This window comes from Mustela nivalis, assembly GCF_964662115.1.
Source record: "Mustela nivalis genome assembly, chromosome: 15".
NCBI lineage: Eukaryota > Metazoa > Chordata > Mammalia > Carnivora > Mustelidae > Mustela > Mustela nivalis.
Genome location: NC_139034.1, coordinates 79,692,980 through 79,711,900, shown reverse-complemented (window position 1 = coordinate 79,711,900; position 18,921 = coordinate 79,692,980). Strand labels below are relative to the sequence as shown.

General features: G+C 37.3%; 1 protein-coding gene across 1 annotated transcript in view; it reads right to left on the bottom strand.

Moving 5' to 3' along the window:
- Positions 1-18,921, bottom strand: part of ITGBL1 (integrin subunit beta like 1) — a 213,766-nt gene that overhangs the window by 128,365 nt on the left and 66,480 nt on the right. The gene's annotated exons all lie outside the window — the stretch shown is intronic.

Genomic DNA, 18,921 nt, shown 5'->3' with positions numbered 1-18,921 from the left:
TAATGTATTTTGTGGATTTTACTTCAATAACCAAAGTTAATAAATCATTCTAAAACCATTAATTAATTTTTAGTAGCAGGAGGATAAAGAATAAACCAGAAGTTTAATTATATACTTGGTCAGAAAATTTAGCACTAAAAAAAAAATCCATCTAGCACCTCCACAGTTAAGACATGAAAGCACAATAAAAATTATTTCCATTTTACTTCATTTTATAACACATAAAACCACCACCTCTGAGTAACAAATCTTACATGAAACTCCACTAAACCAAACATTGACTTAGATTTATTGGAATTTAGAATGTAATAAAGTTTAATGGCTATATTAAATACCATCATGGAATATGATTGGCACAAAAATAATTACATATTTTGTTTCTTAATGAGAAAATTTGGTTCAAGAATCAAAAGGATAAGAGCCATGGTCCTCTACTTCCACAGAAATTTCTTAACATTTATGTTCTCAAATCAACATTGTGCTGTTTTTATTGTTGTGATAACTAAATTTCTTAAGTCTTAGTTGATGAATGTTACCAGTGTTTTTATTGACTACACACAAGTCCTACCAAAATATAATATATGTATAATACTGGGCTCTTGTCTTGATGTAACTTAAAAAGTTCAAAGTTGAGGTCCATATACAAAGAAGCTGGTGCTATCGTCAGCCAGAAATGTTTGTCAGACCCTGTGTTAAGTTAAGCAATATGTCTCCTATAGAAATAAGAATGGAGATAATCTCTGAACCCTTTGACCTTTAACTGAGTTTGGAAAGATGAACAGAGTTTAAATGGGCTGCAGGGAGAGTATTCTTATATTACTCAAAATAATAATGCTATGTCCCAATGCCTGAAGTTCATAGACCTTAGAATGGAACCATTGATCTAGTGCCAATAGTCATTCAGTGTGGCAGCCAAAATCTACATGATGAGGTCCAGATGGTCGGTCAGAATGAATGGCTCAGAGGTGTCCCATTTGGGCCTGTTCAGCAGAGCCTGACTCTGTGATTGGCTGTGACTTTAAAACTCCTCTGAATATTGCCCAGTCCAAGTAAATGTTTCTATTCCTGTTGCATTTTTCAAATTAATTATTCTATTTTGAAAACAAAACCTTGCATGCACCCTAACTGTAATTCATTTTATCCAGTGCACATTACTGTCAAATTGATTGTATCATTTTGCATTCTTGTCTGGCCGTACATGATATTGTCAGTCTCAGCCAACTTGGTATCATTTACCAGTGTAAGTGATCTCTTCTGCCAACCATCCAGTCTATTTATGAAAGTATTAAGCCAAATTCTTTAGGTAGCTAAGTCTCTTTTTGCAAAGAAATATCTTGGTAACTATAATTCTCTTTGATAATATTAACATCCTAGGTTGAACGACACGGATTGCCACTATCATCAGTTTAATATCAGCTATTGCCATATGGTCCATCCCAATAAAATGTAGCTTCATATCCATAACAAAGAAAATAGGAGTGATTTAGAAGAGAATGAAATGCAGTAGTACTGATTTGCTGAATCTACAATAAAAGAACACTCAACACTTTTTTTATATTGGATGGGACGATCTCAGACCCTGACCGAAGTGATACATGATGGAAATGGGTAATGGTGGGGACACCAACGGTAACAGATTTTTTTTTACAGGGGGAGGGGTAAATTTTAGAAATAGGAGGAAAATTTAAAAATATGCAGAGTTGAGAGAGAGACTCCTCCATCTCAGACTGACCCAAGGAAGCATTAGTAGAAGTAATATTCTCAGGTGCTCACACACCAAAGTTAGCTCATGGAGGCCCAAGTTCAGAAACCCCTCCCATAAAAGGTGCTGTGGTAAACATGGGAAAGAGAACCATTATATTCTTCTTTTAGTGGATTATGATATAAATCAGCACAGGGAAGCTTCTTCATGTCCTGCTGTGAAAAAATGATTTCGCTTTTGCTCAGAATATACAGTATTTCTTACTAGGGAATCTCTTTCATAACCTATGTGAATTTCCTAAACCACACTTAGACCAACACTGTATTAGATAATGTACTTTCAGCTTCTCATTTAGCATCTCCTCAGAGGTGAAGATGACAGCCAGTGTAGGACAGGGTCTGCCTTTCTATTGTTTCTAAACTTTATACCCTATGAAGGCCTCCTTGACTCACTTTTGCCCATTTAGGAAAGTGAACAGAAATCAATTTTTTAATGTCAAGAATTATTAAGTAATACCCTGTACAACCTAATTTGTAGGGAAATATATAATTTTTTTAAGACAGAAAATAATCTTCAGACTATTTTTACTCTTTCTCTACAGTCATTAATTTCTTGAGCAGAGCTCAGGGAATCAGGTTCCTACATTATTGTACTTACATTATGTAGCTCATCTCCATTGTAGTGTCACAAATATGGCTTCAAAAAAACATTCCATTTTCAAATAATTTGCCCGTTGGGAATAGACGGCTCAAGAGAACGAAAGCAGAATGCCTGAATCATGAGGCCCAGAAGAGAGCTCTGATTGCCCAAGGTTGAAAGGTGGTCTTTGCTGGCTACATGAAATCCTAACCAGCAATGCATTCCCATGCCTGCCTGTCACCATTCATCTCTCCAGTTCGGATTCTTCTCAAATAACTCAATTTCCACACTTAAAAAATGTAGGCTTAAAATGAACAATCCAACATGCTTCGCAATAAACATGTTGACCTTCAAATAAATTCCCAAGGAGTCAGGAGAAAACACACACAAAACAAGCATGTCAGGAAAATGCCAAAACAATTCCTACCAAAGTAATAAGGAAGAAAAAGTAAATGGCTATTCTTGTTGCTTGCAGGATGGTCAGTGGTGTAGCCCAGTCACTAGAAAGGGAAGACAGACCACGGTGGAGGGTAAAATCTAGTAGTTTGTCTCCTGTTCAAGGAAGAATGTGGAGGCCTGGCAGCTTTCCCTAGGGCTTCACAGAGGGGAGCTAAGCCTTGCCTTTATCTCCAATGATAAAGGCGAGGCATCCCAGCAAAGGCATAATAAACTCCGTTTTGTGATTCTTTAAAGCCATCAGTGGCTCCCCCATTACTTCTGGATCACTTTTACCTTAGGAACGCAAAAACACTAATTTACTCCAGAGGCAGTGGTGATGAATTTATTAGTGCACAGTGGAGAAGCTTTTTATTTTTAAATTAAAACAAACTGTGAACAAATGGGAATACCTGACCAGTATTGAAGAACTTTTTTTAAAAAGTCAATTAGCCATTTGTATAAACTAGCAAAAAATAACAGTACTTTTCTTTTCCAAATAAGAAAAAAACTAATAAAGATAAGGGGAGAGCACTGAACTCCCCTCCAAGTCTACTGATATTCTGGATAAAAATAAACTGCCAAAACTAATGTGCCCATCAGATTAGCTTTACATCTATGGTTTCAAGTCTTCAAAGGCTAAAAAATAAGATAGACAGTAGATGCACAGGTGGCAGATACTAGGTATAAGACGGAAGGATAAAGAAGACGTGGTATATGCATACAATGAAGTGCTAGTCACCAGAAAGAAGGAAATCCTGCTGTCTGGGACACAAGGATGGCTCTTGAGGGCATTATGCTAAAGTCGAAAGAGAAAGACAAGCACTGTATGATTTTACTTATATGTAGGAATAATAAAAACAAGAACAAAAAAAATTAAACCAACAAAAAGACCCCAAGCACATAAAGAAAGAGAACTGTTTGTGGTTTCCCGAGGCAGGGGGTCAGGGAGGGGAGTCAGAAGAAGGTGCTCAAAAGGTACAAACTTCCAGTTAGAAGAAGTACTTGGCATGTAATGTACAACATGAGGACTATGGTTGACACTGCCATAGGGTATATGTGAAAATTGTTAAGAGAATGAATCCTAAGAGTCCTCATCACAAGGAAAACCAAACAAACAATGTTTTTGTACCTATATGAGATGATGGATGTTATCTAAATTTACTGCGGTCATCATTTCCCAATGGATGTAAGTCAAACCATCATGCGCCAAACTTACACAGTGTTGCATGTCAATTATATCACAACAAAACTGGAAAATTTTCGATTATTAATTATTATTTCATGAATACTGACCATAATTTTTCATTCGTGTTTTAACATTTGGATGTTTAAAAATGGTTCTGCGGTTGGTACAGCCTCTTTGGAGAACAGTGTGGATATTCCTTAAGAAATTAAAAATAGAACTTCCCTATGACCCTGCCATTGCACTCCTGGGTATTTACCCCAAAGATACAGATGTAGTGAAAAGAAGGGCCATCTGTACCCCAATGTTTATAGCACCAATGGCCACCGTCGCCAAACTATGGAAAGAACAAAGATGCCCTTCAACGGATGAATGGATAAGGAAGATGTGGTCCATATACGGAGTATTATGGCTCCATCAGAAAGGATGAATACCCAACTTTTGTAGCAACATGGATGGGACTGGAAGAGATTATGCTGAATGAAATAAGTCAAGCAGAGAGAGTCAATTATCATATGGTTTCAGTTATTTGTGGAGCATAATAAATAGCATGGAGGGCATGGGGAGTTAGAGAGGAGAAGGGAGTTGGGGGAAATTGGAAGGGGAGGTGAATCATGAGAGACTATGGACTCTGAAAAACAATCTGAGGGGTTTGAAGTGGCGGGGATGTGGGAGGTTGGGGTACCAGGTGGTGGGTATTATACAGGGCACGGACTGCATGGAGCACTGGGTGTGGTGAAAAAATAATGGGGAAAAAAAAAAGGTTCTTTCTGGGAGCCAAGTAAGCTAGGGGAAAAGCATTCTACAGCCTCATGGTAACCTTGAAACAGATTTTTTAATTTGAGCACTTGGTTGACCCTGCCTGCATTGTGTCCTATTTTCCAGTGCATTCAAACAAGCTCAGTTAATAAAAGACAGACTCAAGTTTTCTCCACTTGTGAGTCATTGTATATCCCCTCACCCTCTCTATGTATAAAGAAACAAAAGAACTAGCTATGACACCTAGAATTCTAAGAAAAAATTGTGAAAGGACCCCTTATCTCAATTAGCAGTAGAAACTTGATTATTTTTAAGAAGGGGCACCAGTCCCTGGCTTGCTTCTCAGGCTAACAAAAAAATGACTTCTCAGATATTTCTTCTTCCCATTCCTGAGAACATTATGATGTGAATAATAGAAGAATTCTATGTAGAAGAGAGATTTGCCCTAGAAAATAAAAGGTCTGGGCTCTAATAATTGCCTGGACATTAGTCAGCCACGTGACCTTGATCAGAAAATTAGAAGAAAGGGACACAAGTAATTACTGCCTTCCAGATACCACGGTAAGTGCTTTATACAGGTTAGTCGGCTTTATTTCTAGAAGGAGCCAGTGAGACAGATTTTTGTTTCCCAGTTTTACAAATAAGAGGACTAAAGTGTAATTAGCTTGCTCAAGGTCACATAGTTTATAAGTTGAAAAGCTGTGTTTTCTCCATGATAGCCATTCTGTTTAGTTGCAATGCCACAGACTGGACCCTTTCTGTTCTAGGAAAGATGGTGTCAGTAAAAGCCACAAATTGGTGGCATAGACAGCAGCACTGGTCTACTTTTTGCTGTTTCCTTTTGGAATTCACATGCCCCGAACTGGATTATTGGTAATCCTTGATGAAAACACTCAACAGTAAAATTATCAGACTTTACTATTTCAAATTAATGCTAACATTGGTAGATACCCAACTTTTGTAGCAACATGGACGGGACTGGAAGAGATTATTCTGAGTGAAATAAGTCAAGCAGAGAGAGTCAATTATCATATGGTTTCACTTATCTGTGGAGCATAACAAATAGCATGGAGGAGAAGGGAATTGAGGGAAATTGGAAGGGGAGGTGAACCATGAGAGACTATGGACTCTGAAAAAAACCTGAGGGTTTTGAAGGGGCAGGGGATGGGAGGTTGGGGGAACCAGGTGGTAGGTATTAGGGAGGGCACGGATTGCATGGAGCACTGGGTGTGGTGCAAAAATAATGAATACAGTTATATTGAAAATAAATAAAAAGTAAATAAATAAATAAATAAATAAATAAATTTTAAAAATAAAAAACCCGTACTTTGGCCTGAATTATTTTCTTTTCCTCATAACAAAGCAGAGTACTTTCTTCAAGTGGGTCACTCAGCATATGAAAACAAATCTTGTTTGCTACTGAAAACAATCATGACACAGAATTCTATTTGTTATAAAGCACCCATTAAAATATGATAAATTATCCTGATATGTATATTTTTAATGTGAATTTTGGGTAAGTACTGATAAAATCAGAAGACTCACAATGAGAAATCTGGTAATGTGAGACTGAGAGATGAAATATAAATTATAGCAAAGCATGACATTGTATTTTGGTTGAGTCTTACACCTTAAGTTTCCTAAATTCAAAGAAAAAGCTATATAAATTATTTCAAATTCACACACACACACACACACACACACACCCAAGTTTGGGGATTCAGGAATCCTCATTGTTAGTACAGATTCTATCACAGCTGGCCTTGTGATCTTCAGCCAATTAATCCTTGAATTTGTCTGGCCTGGTTCTCTTTGTTTTTGGTCTGGTAAGTCAAAAGTATGTGAACTCAGTATTCCTCAAGGGAGGCAGGGTATGTCTCTTCTACGACACTTGAGTGGAAGTGTCTTCCCTGCCCGTTCCATCTATACCACCCAGGAAGCTGCTGTCCTTCCCTGCCTGCACCTCCAGGGCTGTAAGAACATGTGTTGCATTTCTCAGGTGTCTGGAGAGGGAAAGACAGAGGGAAAAGGCCTCCGGACAAGATGAGGGACATTCTCTGTTCCCTTTCCCTCCTTCTAGCACCCACCTCTAACATCCTATTTATCCAAAATCTTTATAGAGATTCTTTACTCTCTTCTGGAATAAAAAATAAGTAATAATAATAATAATAATAATGGCCTCACTTCCCTTAGTTTCTGCCTTGGTCTTTTGTCCCCTGTTGGGGTCTTTTTTTTTTTTTTTAAGATTTTATTTATTTATTTGACAGACAGAGATCACAAGTAGGCAGAGAGAGAGAGAGAGGAGGAAGCAGGCTCCCTGCTGAGCAGAGCCCGATGTGGGGCCCGATTCCAAGACCCTGGGATCATGACCCGAGCTGAAGGCAGAGGCTTTAACCCACTAAGCCACCCAGGTACCCCCTCTTTTTCTTTTTTAAAGATTTTTTTTTTAATATGGAATGCTTCATGAATGTGCATGTCATCCTTGTGCAGGGGCCATGCCAATCTTCTCTGTAGCGTTCCAATTTTAATATATGTGCAGCCAAAGTGAGCACTCCTGTTGGGGTCTTTTATTCAGAAGTGTCTCTTAGGATCAATTATACCAAATGACAGAAGGCACTCAGGCCTTAGAAACTTAACATCCACCAATATCTCTTAGTCAATTGAAATGAACTGAATCACCTCAGAATGTTGTGACCAGAACAGGAGACCTGAGACCAGTGAAATCTCTTCAGCTTTACTGAAGAAGTAAAGAAGTTCCACACTCACCATTGCCTCTTGCCCAGTACATAAATACGTGTGCCCAGAAATCTGGTCAGTGGAGAGACATGTATATGTATGTGTATGTGCTTATTGATACATATATGTGTTCATGTGTGTACTTAAGTACATATATGAGACTTAGAAAGACTCTGAATTTTCTCTTTTAATATGGAAGCACTGGATGATGAGACTGTATTCGGCATCCCTCACAATATTGAGATTTTTTCCCCAAATGTTTTGTATATGTATCTTTAATGAAAATTAATAATATTCTTCATCTGTTAATGTTAGGTTTCTTCATCTCAAGTTCTATTGATTGTCTATAGAGTAAACTCTACATATGCCCTTATTCTCACAGCCATTAAGGAACTGTGCATCTCCCCCATGAGAAAGGGTAACACAGGGCCCTAGAGCACACGTATATGGGTAAATTCAATTTTTTGAGATGTGTTCAAGAGTTTGTTTTTTTTTTTTTAAGATTTTATTTATTTATTTGACAGAGAGAAATCACAAGTAGATGGAGAGGCAGGCAGAGAGAGAGAGGGAAGCAGGCTCTCCGCTGAGCAGAGAGCCCGATGCGGGACTCGATCCCAGGACTCTGAGATCATGACCTGAGCCGAAGGCAGCGGCTTAACCCACTGAGCCACCCAGGTGCCCCTGTTCAAGAGTTTTGAGACAATAGTTTTAAGCAATGCGTTTGAACAAATAGAAGAAAGATTTTATTTCTTAAGCTAGATCATGGAAACATCCTATCAATTTTATCTTCTACACTTTATGTAGTATTTCACTCAAAATTCTAAAAAAGAAAAAAATTCTCTGTTAGAAGCAATACTCTTATAAGTGATAATGTTAAAGAACACTGTTTTGACCTTGAGAGGCATTCAGGAGATGTGAGAATCCCGACTCATATTCATAAAACACAGGGCCAAGGAGTCAGAGTCACCTTTACAGCCTGAGGGTCTAGAAGAGCCAGGTAGACCATGCTTGGTTATCTGAATGGAAGGACACTATCATTGGAGGGCTATATGCTGAGCCAGGGTGGGAGGCGCAGAGTACAGGTATAAAAGGGTCTCCAGGAAAGGCCCTATCTCAGTCCCTGTCCCCTCCACTGGGAGTGAAGTATGGGACACAGAGAAACAGAGTAGAGGTCCCACTGCACAACCCTGGAGAAGCCTTGTACATTTTTCTCTAGACCAGCTTGGAACAGCTTCAGCAGAACAGAAATGTCTGTGAAAGCTGCAAGTACCTAACACAGGCCACCAATTGTCCTGCTGACCCAGCTTGGGGCAGGATGGCAATCACAATTTTGGGGAGAAGGAAGGTTACTACCTAATGAGTGCTTGTGATAAAAATGAGTAGATGGAAATTACAAAACTGCCAACCAGAGATCAAATGGGAAGCACAGATGTAGTAAATGGCAGACGAGACAGAAGCCAGCAACCACAGAACAGAACATGAGTGGGGATAAGAAGGCAAAGGTGGTGCCCTGTGGGCCGTGAGCAGTTAACCCCCAAAGACCCTCTATCTCCACTCCAGGGAAACCCCAAATAAATGAGCATGCCCAGAATCAAATTAAATAAGGTTTCTATCTTTGGTAGCATGGGAGCTATTACAGGTTGAATAGTATCTCTCCCCACCTCCACCAAATTCACACATGGAAATCCTAACCCTAGTGTACCTCAGAATGTGGTCTTATTTGGATACAAAGTCATTGCTGATGTAATTAGTTAAGATGCCCTCCTACTGGAGTAGGGTGGGTCCTTAACTTAATGGGACTAGTGTTCTTATAAAAATGGGCAATCTGGCCACAGAGAACACCACATGAAGATGAAGACAGAGATTAAGACCGGGATGAAGCATCTATAAGCCGAGGATCATCAAAGATGGCCGACAAAGCTCTGGAAGCCCAGGAGAGAGGGATAAAACAGATTCCCCTTCATAACATAACTCTGCTAATACCTTGATCTGAGACTTCTAGCCCCAGAGCAGGGGGACAAAAAAATGCCTGTAGCCTAAACCATCCAGTTTGTGGTACTTGGTTATGACAGTCCTAACAGAGTAATACAGAAGTTCAAGGTATTGTTAGAAGAATGATGGAAAAATAAAGGTTTACCATTCTACATGTCTGGGTTTATTGTTTTAAAAGGTAATTGCCACCCACTGACCTATTCAGCACATTTTAATCCATATACTTCAGAGATGTCTCCATCAATAATGGCTGACGTTTACCTGAGTGTTGTACCTACTGTACCCAGGACCAACCTAAAGGTTACAGAAGGCAAAAACCTCTGAACAGAAGTATATAATTCTCTTTGCCTATGTCTAAAATCAATAGGAAAAAAATCAGTAGAAATTCCCCACCTAGTGAAACACACTGCTTAGGCAATTACTGAGAAACAGGCCAAATGACTCTTCATGGCTTAGCTCTCTAATCATTCTAATCCATTCCCCAAACCTGTTTTCTAGACAATAAAATCACTTCCTTCACCTGAAAAGAATACCACACATCTCTGTTAGCTCTACTGCATTACTAAATTCCTATGGACTGTGCAAATCCTCCCCTAAACAAAGCTTCCAAACTATGACCAAGAAGTAGACTTTAGAAAAAGTCTGAACTTTTATAAAGAGTTTTTGTAAAGTCCACTTTTTATAAAACCTGTCTTTTTTTTAATAAAGAACTCTTTTATTGCTCCTTAAATAAGTCTGTGCAAGGGCTCAGTGAAGGATTATCTATGATCACCTCGTAATCTCCAAACGTTATGATCAAGTAATTCTTTGGAATGTTATTTTCTCCTCATCCAACTAAAGGGGAGCAGATGGCAACAATTTATTTTTTTATTTCCTTCTCAGTTCAAAAATTAACATTTATATGTTCAGTTAACTTTACTGTAAATCCACTAATTGCAATGATTTCCTTTTCTATTAACTCAGTAACTCCCCAGGGTACCTCTGTTCTAAGCTGTTATAAAGTAGGTAGTTAATAAAAGTTGTTGACAATTTGGTTGACTTAATTGGAAAAAAAAAAGCAAAATCATTCTCTTGTAAGCAGGCAAAAGGACATTAAATCATGCACTGTCTACAATATAAAGATCAGTCACCAGGAAAATATATATCAGTAGTTGGCATGGAGACCAAATTGAACTCATTACCATTTATTTTTAAAACTCTTCAGTAACTCATGAAGCATTTTATAAAATTTGAAAAGCATTTCATGGACAAGGTAAGAAATACTTTAAAATGAGCTGTCACTTCAGAGTTCCTAAAAAAAAAACAAAAAACAAAAAACTTTCAAAACCTAGATCAGTAGACAAAAAAATTAAATGGGATATAAAGCCATAGGGTAAGCATTTTTTTTGCGGGGGGGGGATATAATACTCTGTAACTCTGTTGGGATATCCCTACCTCATTTCTTAAGGAGTAAAAACTGGACACAGCTCATTTGACAAAGAGAGCTCATCTAGAAACCATGGATATTGTAGAGGAGGGGCAAATTGTACTGAGGTGTGCACTGAGGTGCTCAAAAGGGAAGGAAAGATTGCTGTGACAGCCAGTTCACACAGATGTTTCGAAACCATTTAAAGCTAAGCCATCCAGAGAAGTAGAAAAGAGCATGGAAACAGTGGGGACCATTGTTCCAAAGAAAAGGAATATCTTCACGTGAAGATATGATTAAATTCAAAGCTGACCCACCCCAGTCCAAAATGCCTTCCCTGTTCTTAACTCATGAGCCATGGCATTCCCCATTCTGAAAGTCTGCAGTCATTATAATTCATGATAGATAAGCTTCACCTATTGTTAAATTTATAACGTATTCCATTTTTTATTTGACACAGAGAGAGAGGGAGAGAGAGAGAGAGAGAGAGAGAGAGAGCGCGCGCAAGCGCACAAGCAGGAAAAGTAGCAGAGGGAGCTGAACAGGGAGCGCACCAGGGGCTTAATCCCAGAACCTCATGACCTGAGTCAGACAGAAGCTTAACGGAATGAGACACTTAGGCGCCCCCAAAGTATCTCATTTTTAATCATTCTAGATGATGTATATTGTCTTCCTTTTGGCATGGGCATACAGATATTTACTTTGGAAAATAACTTTACCAAAGTATTCTGTGGTGCATAATAACAAATATACCGTAAACTCTTAAGTGAAAAATCACTTTAATTCATATTATCCTATTTTATTATCAAAATAGCACAAAAAGAAAGAAAACAAGTATTACCATCCTCACTTAGAGAAGAGGAAATTCTTGGTTAATGTCTGTAAATAATTCCTCCAAATTTTTAACAAGCTCTCAAGGTCCCCACTTACCTGGGTTACCCTCAAACTCAGGTGCACGAGTGAAACCCCTAGACTTCCTGTTCTCCTCCGACCCCACATTCATCAGCTTCACGTCCTCTCCAGCCCCTCTCCAGAGGCCACATCAAGGTCCGATCCTTTTCAAGGAGCCTTGATTTCTTTGCCTTCTGGTTCTCTGGAGCCCTACTTCCTTCCCTACTTTATTTCAAGCTCAGCTTCTGTAATTAGCACCTTCCCTTTATACCGTAAAATTGAACATGACTCTCCTTTACACCATGTAATCAATACAGCTTCTATGAAACACATGTCCCTAATTTTAATCTCTATTCCAGTCCCTTCTCCCTTTCTTATTCCAGTCTCCAAAAGGGTAGTTTTCTCTCCCAGACTCACTGTCTTGCACATTCAGATTTCAGTTCAGTCCCACCACTCTACGGACGTTTTTCTGAGATGACTACTAACCTTTTTATTACTTAATTCAATTCAATCAACATTTAGGTCTTTATCTTATCTGTTGCTTCTCTATCCTTTGATCTCTTCTCCCCACCCCCATGTCTTGTCCTCCTCTGCCTTCTCTTCCACCTCCCTATACCCACAGATACAACATTAGTAAAATCCATATTCCCCAATGCATCTGACAAAAGATAAGGCAAAAAGGAGGAATAAAGAACAATGGCGCATTTATTCAGAAGAGAGTTAATTAACCCTGATAGTCTTTACATTACTGAATCAAACTAAGTTTCAAGCAGGCTTGAACTATGTTTTATTATTTTATTTTATTTTATTTTTTTCCCTGTCATTCAGGGAGCAGTTGGAAAACAGGAGGAAGGCTCACGAAGAATATTAGAGAAAAGTGAAAAGGAATTATAAGCAATATTTCTTTTGCATATCTAAATATCCAAGATTCAAGATAAATAATGTAAAGTTGAATCCTGCTACATATACATACCATTTTCTTAAAATGAGTAATATAACATTTACGTTGTTCTGAGTTTTAATTATTTTTACACCTAAAATCTTGGAGAACTTTTATCAAGAACTGTGAAGTAGGGCTGAGATTGTATTTATCCTATTTGAAACTAACCAACTAGTCTGCTACAACTTCATGTATTCTCGACTCATGTCATGGAGACATGAGACTTGTGGGTCGGAGTCAAAGAACTCTCTTACTCACATTAATAGCAGTACCTGAAATATCAGTTTGAATCACTTACTAAATCCCAGTTCCCACAGAACAACACAATGAGGGCCAATGAGGGCCAGATGATGCTGGTACATACAATAGAGTGTGTTAGAAGAGAGGAAGACCAGAGAGATGCATCCTGACTCTTTCATAATGGGTAGTAAGCATACTTGAACTTGCCCCTCAATGAGACATTATTTTATTATACTAATCTATAAATAGTTCTCTTTGCTTCCGAAGGAGACATGTCTATCTTCCAAGACTGCTCTCTGTACAAATACCCATGAAAAGATAATTTGGAATAAAAGCACTCAATACCCCTGTAAATAAAAAAACACAGAAATAGAAGAGATGCATGGAGAATTATCTCCCAGAAACTATTGACATTAGTATCAATAGGTCAGTATTAGTATCTTAGCCCATATATACCTACCTTATTCTTTCTAACAGGTGCATAACATTCCTTTGTATATAGCCACAATAATTTAGCTATTCTTTATTGGTGAGCATTCAGCTGTTTTTATATAAACAATGTTGTCATAAGTATTCTTCCTTACATATGTATGTAAATATTCTTACATACATATTCTTACATAAGTATGTAAGTATTCATATGTCATAAGTATTTTTCTTTACATATGTATCTTTGTGCAAAAGTATGAATAGACCTGTAGGATAAATTATTAAGTGGAGTTTACAGATGAAAGACTATTGCATATCACTGAAATGTTAATGTATATAGACATATTTGTCTCAAAACATTATTAAATACATTCTCATTAACAATGCATGAGGCTAGGGGCTCCTGGGTGGCTCAGTTGTTAAGCGTCTACCTTTGGCTCAGGTCATGGTCCCAGGGTCCTGTGATCGAGTACTGAATCAGGCTCCCTGCTTGGCGGGGAGCCTACTTCTCCCTCTCCTGCTTTCCCTGCTTGTGTTCCCTCTCTCGCTGTGCCTCTGTCAAATAAATAAATACGGTCTTAAAAAAAAAATGTGTAAGGATACCCTTGCCAACATATAACAGAATATTATCAAATAACCTGTGTCAATCAGAGCATTCAAAATTATAGTAGATATTTTTTATGACATCTGTCAACTGCAGATGAGTTCAATTTCTTTTGATTGGTTTACAAATAATTTTTTATAAACAAAATCATTTTATTTTGGAGAGAGGGACTAAACACACTAAGTTTAAAGGTTAATTTAGGATAAGTTCACAGATACACACTAATGCATAATATAAACAGAATGTCAATTTCAACTAATAAACTATTATATTTCTCTTACTACTTACCAGCATAAATTTTTTTTCAGGTGGTTATTTGGTCTTGTTTTGTTTTAAACATATATGATCTGAAATTAATGATGGTAAAGGAAAAATAATTGGTTTTTCTTACATTTAGTTATTTTTTTCATCAAGGCTTTAAAATCTGTATCATGGAGATTATTTTGTTTTACACTATAAGATCCTTTTGTGTACATCTAAAGAAATGTTAAAGGGATAACTTACCTGCTTCAGTTATATTTAATATGGAATGAACAAAAAAAGAACACAAATTAAGCTTTTACTTTAAAAAAGAAGTTGTAAAATAAAAATTCTTAGGAAAGAATAATGAAGGACCCACTTAAGATGAAAACAGGAATTAATAAATTAAAAAGCAGTCACACAAAAAGTGAGCTCATTAAAGCTAGCAAAAAGGCAAACCCATTAGTTATCATGATAATTATAAAAATATGGAAAGTAGATATTCACAAAATACATAAGGAAAAAGGAAAAATTAGCAGCAAATTCTGAGAAAAGGTAGATCACCAGATAAGTACATAAAAGATACATAAATAGATATGTTATACATATGAAAATTCTGACAGTATTAGTCTTGGTAGTCTAAAGTTTTGGGTTATTTTCATTTTTTTGCAAAGTTTTCAAGAGAGATTTTTAAAATTTATAATCAGTAAGGTCTTGTTTTGTGTTTTATTTGATCTAGATTGATTTTTATGTTGAAATTATAGAGAACAACTAACTCTATATTATTTCAGAATTCATTTTCTTCCAAATTTTTATACAATTATTCTTACATCACTTGCTGGCATCTTCAGTAAAATACTGAGTAGAACTATGTTGTGAACATCCTCATCTCATTCCTGATAGTGAGCAGTTTTCTGTCTTTTTTTTTTTTAAAGATTTTATTTATTTATTTGACAGAGAGAAATCACAGGTAGACAGAGAGGCAGGCAGAGAGAGAGAGAGGGAAGCAGGCTCCCCGCTGAGCAGAGAGCCCGATGCGGGACTCGATCCCAGGACCCTGAGATCCTGACCTGAGCCGAAGGCAGCGGCTTAACCCACTGAGCCACCCAGGCGCCCCTTCTGTCTTTTTTTAATCCGATTAATAGACCATATGTTTCCAGACATTGATAGACTCAACTGAATTTGCAATCTTTCTGGAAAAATCATTGTTCATTACATTTTTTTAAACTATGCTAATTCTGTAGTTAATATACACATTTTCATTCATAATATATTTCTCTTTATTTTTGTTGCTTTACTAAACAGTAATTTTGGTTATGCTTGTTGTTTTCCATTTTGTTTCTTTTGTTATTAGTTTGCCTGTTTGATTTTTTGTTTTTCTTTAAGTGTGCAGTAAGACTGTCTAGTTTTCAAAACTTAATTTTGATTTTCTTTATTCTGTCTAGTATTTTTATTTTCTAATTGATTAACATTTACTTCTTTGAGTTCATTGTTCTTTTTCTTACTTTGATTTTAGGCCCTTAAAATGTTTAGATTTTTTCCGCTTTTGCTATGTGAACTGTTCTGTTATGCAGTATCATAAACACCAAAGGGTATAAGACCCACATACAGTTTAACATCTACCAATGAAATGAAAGACTTCGTACCCACCATACAGATAGTGAAGAATCAGTTCACAGTGAGTACCGAAGCCCTTATATTCTGCCCAGCTGCACTAACTACCTTGAATTTTGTTTGATTTCCTTCCTTTTCTTTATTTTTAAAAATATTTTATTTATTTGAGGGAGAGGGAGCACAGAGGAAGGTGGAGAAGCGCAGACTCCACGCTGAACAGAGAACCTGAGATCATGACCTGAGCAAAGGCAGATGCCCAACCTCAACTGAGCCACCCAGGCGCCCCTCCTTGCTTACCTTTATAATTTTATTTCATTTATATGCATGTATAAACAATGGCTTAATTCAAACATTTTCTAATTTTTATAAAAGAATCATAAGAATCATACTATAGCAACTGTCATTCAATATTATAGGTTATTTCATAACATACCTTTTTACTCAATATGATGTTTTTAAGAGGCATCCACTTGGTCACATGTAGCTGTATTTAACTCAGTTTGACTTAATATCTCACTGCATGATTACTTTTTAAAATTAATCTTTCATATGCTGCTGGACTTCGGGTTTGTTTCCAGTGGTTGTCAATACCAACCATGTGACTATAAGCAGATGAAATACTTGAAATTTTTAACAACTAGGAGTAACCCATCAGGACACAGGCAAACCCAGAAGCTCCCTGCCAGCCTCTGCTTTAACTCTTCAGTTACTGGAAAACAGACACATCCCAGATTTCAGAAAGACCCCGAGGTAAGGCTTGCAAGGGACAAATAGGCAGAGGACCTTAGGAACCTTGGGGCCACATCTTTTCACCAACGGCTGGAGAATATTAATAATGGTTATAAGCTAAATGGCACAGACCAGCTGAATATCATCAAGGCTGTAACCATTCAAGAGCAAACTGCAGAACTCCTCTGCTTTGATTTATTTTTCCCTAGACTATTACATAACTAGAACTTAGGCTCAGTGAGAACCAAGAAAGTTTTATCTTGTTCATTACTGTATCTATATGGCCTAGAAAAGGTGCTTATTAAAGATTCTTTGGCAGAAATTTTTTCTCTGGTAGTATCTCCAAGAAATGCTATGAGTATACATTCCCCTATATCTTGCATGTTTGAAAATATGTCTTATATACTTATCTGAACAATGTTTGTTACATGTACACGCCTGAACAGGCTGATTTTTATTTACTTGTTTGTATTTAGCCCAATTCTCCCTCAGGATTCTTTAATCTTTCAACTCAATAACTTTACAACATTATATTTTACTGTGGGTTGATCCATATTTTTGTCTAGGACACGTTGTTCCCTTACTACAGATTAAAGTGCTCACCCATAGTTTCAACAAAGTACTCCTGAGTTATATCGTTGAAAAGCATCCTATTCCGTGTTTTTTCTCTTCCATAGGTACACCAATTACGGCTGTGCTAGGTCTCCTGTTACCCTTCTTCATATACTATTTTCTCTCTAATTATTAGTATAACACTTGGTTATTTTTCATTGTTTTCTTAATTTTCTTTGTACCTGATTGGTCTGAGAAGCATCTACACTTTTTTCTCCACATTCCTTCCTGTGAGCTTTTCTTCTTCCTATACCCCCACATACACACACCCTCAGTGCATTTACTTTGTCAGAGGCAGCAGGGCAGGAAGCTTGAAGTCACAAACTCTGTACTGCTGGTGTACAAGCCCCCACTCAATTACTATTGTGTGAACTTGAGCAACTTATTTAATCTTTATGTGTATCTCAGAATATTCAGCTGTAAAATGTGAACAAAAACAATATTTGCCTTAGAGGGCTTTTACACGGAGTAAAATAGATGGCAGCTGTGAAGTGCTGAAGACAGTGCCTGTGGCATCATAAAACACTATATAAACATTTGTCAAATCCTTAAAAAAAATTCTCTATTTTATTGTAATTTTATCCTTAAGTACCTGCATCTCTCCTTTGACTTCTTGTTGCCTAAAAGTGATATATCCATTAGCTGCATATAAAGAAATCTTTCTTCTTAATTTCATAACATGAACAATTACTAACATTTATTATAAGCTCTGTAGTACGATTGTCTTTCAGGTGTTGATTTATTATCAGTTGTGTTTGTTATGTCCACGTTCTGAATTTATTTCCTGTATTTTTTTCAGAGTTCATATGCTAAATTCTTAATTACTATCCATCACTGAAGGAAAGAGATTTTTCCTAGAATAATTATTTGTGAAAGGATAATGCAGAAAGGCACCAGATAAGTAAACTTTTCTATGAATATTGTTTAGTACATACGTGTAAATATTTTATTATTAATTTCTAAAAGTAAATTTGATAAACTAAATGTTACATGAATGTATAAGTTGAATAGGTATGGCCATAAAGTTTTCTGCCAATTTTTGTTTCTGCCAACAATTGTAAGTGAGTACTTCTTTTTTTTTTTTTTAAGATTTTATTTATTTATTTGACAGAGATTACAAGTAGGCAGAGAGGCAGGCAGAGAGAGAGGAAGGGAAGCAGGCTCCCCGCTGAGCAGAGCCCAGTGCGGGGCTTGATCCCAGGTCCTGGGATCACTACCTGAGCCAAAGGCAGAGGCTTTAACCCACTGAGCCACCCAGGCACCCCAATAAGTCAGTACTTCTTGCCTTGCATTGTGTACGCTTTCCTTCTGCTTGACAAGCTCCCCAGCTTGCAACTGGGAAAGGAACAGTTTCCAGGCTCCCATAATACCATGTGTATATCTATTACTTCACTAGCCCATAATTATCTCCTTACATGGCTCTCTCCCCACTAAACAATTATCTTCTTTAGGACTAGGACTCTGTCTATCATCTTAATTTTATATCTTTAGTTCCTATCCAATTTTATGGCATATAGTAATTGCCCCTAAATAATGTTTGACAAGGGGTACCTGGATGGCTCAGTAGGTTAAGCCTATGACTTTGGCTCAGGTCATGATCTCAGAGTCCTGGGATCGAACCCCGCATCGGGCTCTCTGCTCAGTGGGGAGCCTGCTTCCCCCTCTCTCTGCCTGCCCCTCTGCAGACTTGTGATCTCTCTATGTCAAATAAATAAAGAAAATCTTTTTAAAAAATGCTTGACAAATACATAAATGGGGAAGGTTGCAT